The following is a 10,923-nucleotide window of genomic DNA, read 5'->3' on the forward strand; positions in this document are numbered from 1 at the left end:
AATTTGGGGATCATTTCCCACACATGAACTTTGGGGGGGACACATTCAAACCATAGCAACAGCAGTACAATGTGTCATCCCCATTAGTGAGCACACGTGACTGGACATTCTTCAGTACACACTGGCTCATCTCATAATCACAGAAACTCTATATAAGAAATATTATAAGTCTCCTCTTATACATGGAAATTCACATTCAAAAAAATTACATAAAATCATTATATTAATAAATCATCCATAAATAGAAAAATGAGACCTGTTGAAACTATTCCAGGAATAGGGGGAGGGTGATTAAAGGAAAATGATGGAGGGGGTGAAGTCAAGTATAATAAATTGTAGGAACTTTTGTAGATGTCACAATGTACTCCCAGTACAACAATAATAAAAAAATTAAAATAAAGTGCATCAAAATCAATCAATAAATCCATCACCCAACTGGTAGGTGGTAGACATACTAATTATATGGACATAACCATGGCATAGATAATTATATGGATGCTTTTAAGATCCTAGATCAATGTTTGCTACATTTAGATGTGCTCAAAGAAAAACTTTGGATAAAATTAGTTTAACAGAGTTTATTTATTTAATTTTGCCTTTTGATATAGGGTCTTACTATATCCCCACACTGGTTTCATGACTCAAGTAAGTAGAAGAGACTATAGGTATGTATCATCATGCTCAACTACTAACAGAGTTTATGTGCACAAAAGATGATTCATGGATCTGGCATCACTCAGAAAAGGTTCGGAGAGTTCCCTGGCAGGCTAAGAAAATGCATTTGATTGATTTGGTGGAAAGACCCCAATTAAAGGTTGATTGGTGAATTCTGGTTTTGTTTTGCTGTTTATATTCATTTGCATGAGGATATAGATGAACTAGTCCTATTTTTAACATTAAAAAAAAGATGTCTTTCCCAGGCCATCTTTATACTACTGCTTTAATCTGATCAGATGACAGGGACAACAGATATAACTTCCAACTAAAATTCTGTTATAGCCTACAGAGTGAAGTGGTACATTAGAAGATTAGAATTGCAGCTCTTTTGGGATTCCACAATCCCAAAAGAGGGATTGTGTACTCTTCTTCAATGGGTCTCTTCCTCAAGAGTCAGAGTCACCTTCACGAGATCCCATTTTTGACATCATTCTTTATCCCATAAAGACCCCTAATCATGGTAGAAATTGGAGGCACCTGCCAAGATTCTTCATTATACTTTCTGCCAAATTTGCCACAGATAGTCCAATGCCCTAGATTGTATAGCCTTTTGGTTTGATTGGATAGCCTTTCATAAACTCTGTCAAACACCTGTTTGTGAACCCCTTTCCACTGTTCCCTATCTGCATCAGAGCCTAAATTCAAGTGAGATTCCTCAGGAAGACAACAGCAACATTCAATCCACTCCATCCAGACACACTAGACTCTCCGTGCTCCTCAAGGACCCAGCCATGACCACTGAATGGGTGAATCTCAGCCCTCCCCTCCTCTAGTAATGGAACAGGACTGAATCCAGGTTGTAACCATTTCCAATAACATGGCTTCTGGGAAAGCCACTTATCTTCTAGGTCACATAGGTCAAGACAGTCACTGGATTGGAACAACAAACAACTTGCAGTTTGGGCTGAATTTTCCAACATGAAGAATGATGTACCTAACAGTGTTCACATTACACTGGACCACATTACAACTGCTTTCTCCCTCTTGTCGATGTGTCTCAAAGGTGAAAATAACCAGCTTCGAGTTTGCAGTCACACTGAAGTCTTTGTCAGAGACAATTTTTGGTGTCCTAAGGAAAAGGAGATCCATTGGAGATCATTTGTCTCTCCCTTCAGTTTGTCTTCCATGATATCAACAAGAGCAAGTCCTTCATTAAGATGCTGAAAACACAGGGCACGCCAACAGCACCAACCCCAACAACTGGAATCTTATTCTGGGGAGAGGGCTCTGCTCTTCCTTAAAGAAACTCATCACCAACTGACCCTTGAGACTTGTCATTCAGGACTTGGAACTGAAAGGAATCAGTAGTACATGTTGGGTGGGTGTCAAGGTCATACAGCAATGGGATCCAGACTCAGAGGCAGCAGCTCCATCTGCTCTTAAAGATTATTGGCTTTGGATACTCTACAATGATCAATGTGATATGATCTCATCACTATTATTCTAGCTTGCATTTTTATTTATATAAGTATTTATCATCTTAATAAAAATCTCCTGTTTGTCCTTAAATTTTCTAACTAATGCAGTCTATTAACTGTCTATTTACCCACTTAAATATTGAAAATCTCTTAATTCTGTATATAAAATTAACAGCTTTCACAATATTATCATAACATATTCCTCTTATAATAATACATATGTATTAGTGTTAATGGCAGTGATGGAGTCTATGATCAGAAGTTTCCAAATTCTTGGTGTCCCACGTGGAAGAATCCATGGCAGGACCCATAGGTGTAATGCAGCTTATTAAAAGTTAGGGAGGGGAATTGCAAAAGGGGCATGGTGGGACCAGGTAGAAGCTGAAAGCAGAGATCTTTCTCTTTTCAGGTGCTTTTAAAACTTATGCCAACCTATGTGAAGGGAAGAACCTGGTGATTCCTAACCACCAATAATCGATGAGTGGGAAGGGGGATGGGTGACCCCTGGGCCAGGTGAGGGTGGTTTGAATTGTCCCTGAGCTAGCTTGTGAATAACTTACACACATTTGCAATTGAAAAGAAGGCTCAGGAAAAGGGAAGAATGTTCAACTTGAAATACAATATTAAGTCATATATGTTCTAAGAGTCTCAGACTTTCCTTAAGTCTTGCCTGCCTCATTAGTGTTTAAACATACTGATAGAATTTCAACATGCAAAGGCAAAAGAGCTTTTCACTCCAAATTACATCTAGGATGCTTTACTTTATTTGAAAATGTCTTTATGATAGTAACAATAAATCCAAACAACATACCTTTTTCATGCACCCAATATTGCAGCACTGAGTCACTATGATTTGCCTACAAAATCACATGGTCATCGATGGCACCTGAACATAGGTCAAGCCATCAACTAGACTGGAAAACACCAAGGTGAACTACGTGCCAGAAATGATAGTGAACTAAACATTCAGCTATTTGGCCTTCCAAAAACTATAGCTGAGGTCAAAGGTATAGTGTTTTCCTCATCTTGAAATGTTTAAAATATACAGACAAACCTAATTCTGCTTAGGAACTGTGTGCATAATAATTACTAAGGCATGTCTGAATACAGGCATGAACAAAAGCATTAATTTGGCTCTTTTGGTGGAAAAGGTGGTCACACACTAAAAGAACAGCCAATTGTATTTGTGATGTTTTATTTCTTAAGTAAGATTTGGAACTTGAATGCTGATATTATTATTTTCTTTCCTTTTTTGCATGCCTAAAAATTTTAATAGCAAAAATCAAAAATAGCAGAGTCAAAAACTATGATGATTAAGAAGCCCATACAGTCCTAGAAAACTGAAATATTACTTTTTCATTAATGATGTTTTAAAATCAGTCAAAGATTTAAAAATAACGATGTAAGGCTGGAGGCATGGCTCAAGTGATAGAGTGGCTACCTAGCAAGAACAAGACCCTGAGTTCAAACCACAGTACCACCAAAATAAAAATAAAACTAAGGATGTATCTTTTCTTCAGATATGAAATAATTGGCATTAAAATATTCACTTAGTAACTGACTTATTTAAATCCCAGAAAATTAGATGAAATTAAGAAAAAAGCTTTACAGTAGATCATTAGTTTGGAGGTACTGAGGCAGGCTAAAAAAATCGGGAAAATCGGGACTGTTAAACATATATGACTTAACATTCTCTCTCTCTCTCTCTCTCTCTCTCTCTCTCTCTCTCTCTCTCTCTCTCTTCTCTTCTCTCAAGAAGAATTCTTGAATTCTTACCTGGGGGATCACAAAAAAGGACTGGTGGAATGGCTCAAGGTGTAGGCCCTGAGTTCAACCCCAGTACTACAAAAAAAAGAAATTGTTAATAGCACCAGGATTCCTTTTCTTCTTTGTGTGTGTGTGGGTGGTGGTGGTGGTACTGGAGTTTGAACTCAGGGCTTCAGGCTTGGCAGGCTAGAGCTCTACCACTTAAGTCACACTGGCAGCCTCAGGGCTCTTTCTTTTTCAAAAGTAGTCCACCACCCTAAACTGGAACCACCCAAACCACTCTCAACTCCCCTGTTATTGGTGATCAAACATTGCACAGGTCTTTCCCCTCCCACAGGTTTTTGGCCCACTATTGCCTCTTGTATTGCCTTTCTCTAACTTTTAATAAACTCTGTTACTTCCCTTCCTATACCCATGTGCCTTGTGTGGATGCCTCCAAGCTGGACACAAATAATTTGGAAATCTTCTGATCAGAGAGTATGAGATCCTACAACAGTACTGGGATTTGAGCTCAGTGCCTCCTGCTTGCTAGGCAGGCACTCCACCAGCCACTCCACCAGCTCTACAGTAGATCATTTTTAATGGGCACCTGGTACAACATGTCTTTCTGCTGCAGTGATCATAATTAAAGATAAAAGGAAAAAAAAAGCTCAAGAGGAAAGGAAACGTGGTTGTTTGTGATTGAAACCAAATGAACAGTCAAACCTGCAGTCCTTGGGGTAAGATCTCTACATTTAGTGGAATATCACTCAAAATAAAAAAGTAAGCATATTACAATGCTCCCTCACTTTTGTTTGGGCAATTTGCTTTTTAAATATTAACTGGCACAAATTTTCTTGTTTTCCCCACAGCTACTCCAACTTCTGATCAGAAGGCCTTGGCCCAGGCAACCTTAGTAAGAGGTGTTTGTTGGTGTGAGCTAACGGTCTCATTTCCTGTTGTCTCTTATCTGGGTACCAGGACAGGTAGTAAGCAGAGCAGGATGTGACAGTTAGAGGGAATGTTGCAACAATGAAAACAATGACTCTGGGTCTTAGTCCTGCTGGCTCATTTTCCTTTGGACAGATTATCTCTTGCCACACTTAAAGTAGGACAGGGGTTGTAGAGATAGGAGGGGAGAAGAAAGTCTTGGAATTCCAGTTACCACTTCCACTTAGTAGTTTGTTTGTTTGGGCTCCCAGGCCCTGGGTAACTTTTTTTTTTTTAATTAAAGCTTTCCCTCTAATCAGATCTTGAATTTGATTTTGAGTTTTTGCAACTTTACATCTACTCTATGTTTATCAATCTCATTTGCCTTAAAGAAAGGCTGAAACACAAGATGGCTAAGATTTAGAAAACAGAATGATTATTTAGGACAAAATGAGAAAAAGGATAGGTGCCTAGAAATTCTGGTCTCACTGAGTACAACAAGGAATCGGTTCCTTTGCTGCAGATGAATTTCGTTCCCTGGCATATTTAAATCTACTTAGCTACACCTAAGCTCAGTTGTATAGTGTTTTCTACTGACTTTCCAACAGAAAGTTGAGCCCTTTGAACATTTGTTCTCAAATTAAGTCAGTGGTTGTCTAAGGATGAGAGCTAAGCATAGGGAGGAGAGTGACTGTTACTGGGTAACAGGTTCCTTTAAAGGGTGATGAAACTATTGTAAGTTTAGATTCTGGTGATGATTGCATAATTCTGAATACACTGAAACCATTGAGCCTGGTATGGCGGTACATGCCTGTAATCCCAGCACTTGGGAGGCTGAGACAGGAGGATTTTGAGTTTTAGGCCAGCCTGGGTTTCATAGCAAGACCCTGTCTCAAAAATAAATAAATAAGTTGATGTGCTGGTGGCTCACACCTGTAATCCTAGCTACTCAGGAGGCAGAGATCAGGAGGATCGAGATTCAAAGCCAGCCTGGGGAAATAGTTTGCCAGACCCTGTCTAGAAAATACTCAACACAAAACAGGGGCTGGTTAAATGGCTCAAGTGGTAGAGTACCTGCCTAGAAAGCATGAGACCCTGAGTTCAAACTCCAGCACTGCCAAATAAATAAATACAGACATGCATACATACATAAATACCCATTGAGTTGTACACTTTAAATAAGTGAATTTTATGGCATGTAAATTATATGTCAATAAAGATGTTTGCAAAAAAGTCTGTTCTGGCAGGGTATGGTGGTACACATCTGTAATCCCAGAACCTGGGAGGTTGAGAAAAAAGGATCTTAAGGGCTTTTTTTGTTTCATTTTGGTTTTTTCGTTTTTTTTTTTTTTTTTTTGTCAATACTGAGGCCCTTGAACTCAGGGCCTCATGCTTGCTAGGCAGGTGCTCTACCACTTGAGCCACGACACCAGTCCAAGGATTTTGAGTTTAAAGCCAGCCTGGGCTACATATCAAGACTGTGTCTCAAAAAGTAAATCTCTATGTTACAAGGAGAATCTAAAAGAGAGAGAAGTGAAATAAAGAGAAGTTAGAGGTCTCTTGCAATTGAGAAATCTCTCTGCTAAAGCATTAAGGCAGGAAACCAAGAGCAAACTTGAATTTTTTTGGACCCAAAATGTCCTAATAGTCCACTATTCTCTGTCTCCACCTTCCATCAAGGTTCTTCTTTCTTATTTACCTAATGAATAATCTAATCCAACAGAGCCTCATGAGGGACGCTGGAGATTGGCAACCCCAAAGCCATTTACATTGTTCTGTTCCCTTGTCTTTTTATGCCATAGGGCCCCAAAGCAAAATATTCAGTTTTCTTTTTTTGCTTCTAGGAATGGTCAAATTATTGAATTGTGGTCAGTAAAATGTAAACAGAACCTTGTAGGTATCCCTTTCCAGAACAAGAGGGTAGGTATATCTGGCAGAACCTTTCTGTTTCTTTTGTCTTTGTTGCCTAGTCCCTCCTCTTCCTGGCTTAAAAGTCAGGAGTGTGTGTGAGGTGAGGTGCTAAGTGTGAGGCTAAAACCCCATAGGCTAAGAAAGGCAGAGCAGTTAGATAGAAAGAGACTTGGTCTTTGCCAGCCTTTCTTAGCAGCCGGACCAGTACTGGACTCTCAGCTTTAGACTTCTCATTATGCAAGAAAAATAAAATTCTCTTTTGTTAACCTACTGTTCCACTTGCTGTTGGAAACTTGCACCCAAAAACCCTCCAAAAAGCCAATTATAAGACTTCCATATTTTAAAATTATTAAATACATCGGTGTCCAAGAGGGTTTATTTTAAGGTTCTTGTGCACAGAAAAGATGGTTAATAGTTAATTTGGTTTTAAGTTATTATACATTTTAACTAAGAAACAAATTTTTCTTGAACTTTTAAGTATTTTATCTTATAAGTACGATCCTGAAATCTGTGCAAAGAGGAAGAAAAAGAAAAAAATTGCTTCATGGAAAAGCATTTGAGCTAGGCCTTAAATAATGAAGAAAAAAAAAAAAAAGCAAAATTCCATACAGAAAGAACAGTGCAAAAACTCAAGGCAGTGTTAGTGGTGTGGTGGCGAGTTTAGCTGCCTTCCAAAAACTCAAGGCATTAGAGGGCATGTATGTGAAAAGGACAGGCTACACAGAAGAAATAGAAAAGTGGCTAGAAAGTAAATTGAGGCCAACTTCAAGGTTTTACATACCAGACCCAGTAGTTTGTTTCATCCTATAGAAAATGGGGCTTTTAGATGGTGTTAATGAAACAAGTCACATGATCATGTAGATATTTTAGGAAGATTCTCTGAAGCTATGAGAAGCAGAAATTGAAGGAGGCCCATAGGCAGACAGGGACTGTGGAGACTGTTGCAGCATAACTAATGAGCAAAAATAAGGATCTGAACAGAGGTGGTGAACCACCAGGGCGACCAATGAAGAACAAAACAGAGGATCAGGGTCCACAGTCAGAGCTAAGAGGAGGCCACGTCTGCAAGGGACAAGGACCAGTGTTCCAAGGAAATCTGGCCAAGGTCATTAAGGACCACGTATTAATGTCTGTAAGCTCCTGAGTCAGAAGCCAAGTAGTGTGTACAATGAACAGGTGGACAAGCGAGCAGAGATGGCAGAAGACCTGGGCAGGGGATTCTTCCTGAGGACTCTGGCTCTTCCTGATGTGACAAAGACTCATAAGCCACCCTGTCTCATTTCCATATCCCTGCTTACCATATTAGGAAAAGGAACATGAAGCAGGGGAGGTTATCTGAGAGTTGCAATATTTTATCCAAGAAAAACTGAACACACTTAAAGGAATCATTTCAATTATCAGCATTACCATGCTTTAAAACAGACTAGACATTTGTATAATCTCCACCACCACCATCCCCAGCTAACCAAGTGAGTAGGATGCTCAGGAGAAAGTCAGAATAGTTGCAGACAAAAATAATAGGGAAATTAATTTTCTCTACACAGCAAAGTTATCACACCAGTATGTTCAGTAACTCTGATACAGAAAGAACAAAAAAGGCAGAGCTGAAATGCAAACATCAGCTGATTGGATACAATGCTGTCCCAGGGGGCCCTGAATCCTGAGGACATGAGCAATCTGGTCACCAGAGAGGCACTCCCACTTGTGAAGCACGTGCATGAGCCTCATTCTGGCCTGCTCTGTGTTTCAATTCATGCTCATCAAATGGAGCCTTTGACCATTAATTCATCTACTTCACCATTACCAGTTCTCAATACTAGAAAAGGGAGGTAAGAACATTCCAGACCCTGGAAGAGAATATCCTACCCCACCCCTCTTTTTGTGGTACTGGGTTTGAACTTAGGGCTTCCCACTTGCTAAGCAGGCATTCTTCTGCTTGAGCCACACTTTCAGCCCTTTTTGCTCTGGCTATTTTGGAAATAGGGCCTCACTTTTTGCCCAGGCAACCAGGACCACAATTCTATTTACACTTCCTGCAGCAGCTGGGTTGACAGGCACACACCACCATGCCCAGCTTTTTCTGTTGAGATGGAGTCTTGAAAATTTTTTCCCTAGGCTGGCCTGGAACCATAATCCTCCCAATCTCTGCTTCACAAGTAGCTAGGATTACAGGCATGAAACACCAGCATCCAGTGAGGATAAGCCCTTTTAAAGAACTACAGTCAGGTTGAGCACTGGTGGCTCACATCTTTAATCCTAGCTACTCAGAAGGCAGAGATCCAGGAAGATTGCAATTCAAAGCCAGACCAGGCAAATAGTTCAAGAGACTCTATCTCGGAAAAAGCCAACATAGGGCTTGTGGGAGTGGCTCAAGTAGTAGAGCACCTGCTTGTAGCATGAAGCCTTGAGTTCAAACCTCAGTATGGCCAAAAAAAAAAAAAAAAAAGAATTACATTCAGCCCTCCATGGCTGAGGCTTCTATGTCTAAGATTCAACCAGCCCTATAGATCAAAAATATTTGGGTAAAAAACTGCATCTGTACAGAATGTGTACAAACTTTTTTCTTGTCATTGTTCCCTAAACAATACAATATACTAATTATTTACATAGTATTTGTACTGTTAGGTGTTATAAGTAATCTAGAAATGATTAAAGTATGAAGGAGGATTGCATATGTTATAAGCAAATATGACACCATTTTATGTAAGGGACTTAACATCCAGAATTTTAGGATACACAGAGAGTCCTGGAACTGATCTCCCATGGATACTGAGGAATGCCTCAGTATATGTATTTTACATACCAGTCTTTTAAGAAGGTAACTGGTACCAGTCTCCCTGGGTCACTGACAAGACTGAGTTTCATGCCTCAAAGAGTAAGGACTAGACCATGGACTCATGGGTATCTTCACATCCTGGTAATCACTTGGCTGGTGACAACATCACTACTTTCCTGTATTGTCCTTTCCACCAATGTCATGTCACACTGCCACTCCACAAAGAACCTGAATGGAAACAGAACACAATTCAACCAGGTACACGCCCATGTTTCCGGGGTTCTCCTAGGTTTGCCCCATGACATATTCTAGGTGTGTTGGCCCACTGCTCACTCAGCGACTCACCCCTGAACCACTTCCCATCACCTACCTCATTCTGACCCATTCACACAGTTCTGGCAGCTACATTTATATTCCTTCTCCTGTTGATTTCCCCACTGTTTCCATTGAATTTGACCTTAGCTGACTCATAAAAGCCTTGGGTGACACATTGCTTATTTCAACCTGCCTCCCTCCACTCTAGCCCTGAACAGAAGGGTTATTTCCCCACCAAGCCTGACCTGGCTTTACAGGCAGGACTGAAAACCATAGAACCATACACTACATAATCATCTTTCAGAAGAGGGTCAAATTGGTTTCAACCAAACTAGATTGAGCACTGGATGTAAAAAAGCTTTGGTTGAGCTCTCCCTCAGGGATCTGAGATCAGCACACTGCTGATAAGAGCATCATTGTGCAGGACTTATGACTTCCCAGGAGACTCTGAGAAAGTGATGCTTCAGTAGGTAGCATGCAGGAACCAAGGCTCTGCCTACTTAGCAGCACACAGCTGCCCTATCAGCACTGCCGTTTCTCTGGGGATCAACACTGCATGGTGGCTGCGGTGACTCAGCTCATGACCAAGTCACACTAGCTCAACATTGTCCTTTTTCTTTTTTTTTTTTATTATTTTATTATTCATATGTGCATACAAGACTTGGGTCATTTCTCTCCCCTGCTCCCACCCCCTCCCTTACCACCCACTCCACCCACTCCCTCTCCCCCCACCCCCTCAATACCCAGCAGAAACTATTTTGCCCTTATCTCTAATTTTATTGTAGAGAGAGTATAAGCAATAATAGGAAGGAACAAGCGTTTTTGCTGGTTGAGATAAGGATAGCTATACAGGGAGTTGACTCACATTAATTTCCTGTGCGTGTGTGTTACCTCCTAGGTTAATTCTTTTTGATCTAAACTTTTCTCTAGTTCCTGGTCCCCTTTTCCTATTGGCCTCAGTTGCTTTTAAGGTATCTGCTTTAGTTTCTCTGCGTTAAGGGCAACAAATGCTAGCTAATTTTTTAGGTGTCTTACCTATCCTCACCCCTCCCTTGTGTGCTCTCGCTTTTATCATGTGCTCAAAGTCCAATCCCATTGTTGTGTTTGCCC

General features: G+C 40.3%; 1 pseudogene; it reads right to left on the reverse strand.

Moving 5' to 3' along the window:
* Positions 1 to 1,028: 1,028 nt before the first annotated feature.
* LOC109685236 (L-lactate dehydrogenase A chain pseudogene) lies at positions 1,029 to 2,001 on the reverse strand (annotated as a pseudogene).
* Between the last annotated feature and the right edge of the window lie 8,922 nt (positions 2,002 to 10,923).

Source organism: Castor canadensis, chromosome 12 (assembly GCF_047511655.1).
Source record: "Castor canadensis chromosome 12, mCasCan1.hap1v2, whole genome shotgun sequence".
In the NCBI taxonomy this organism is placed as follows: domain Eukaryota; kingdom Metazoa; phylum Chordata; class Mammalia; order Rodentia; family Castoridae; genus Castor; species Castor canadensis.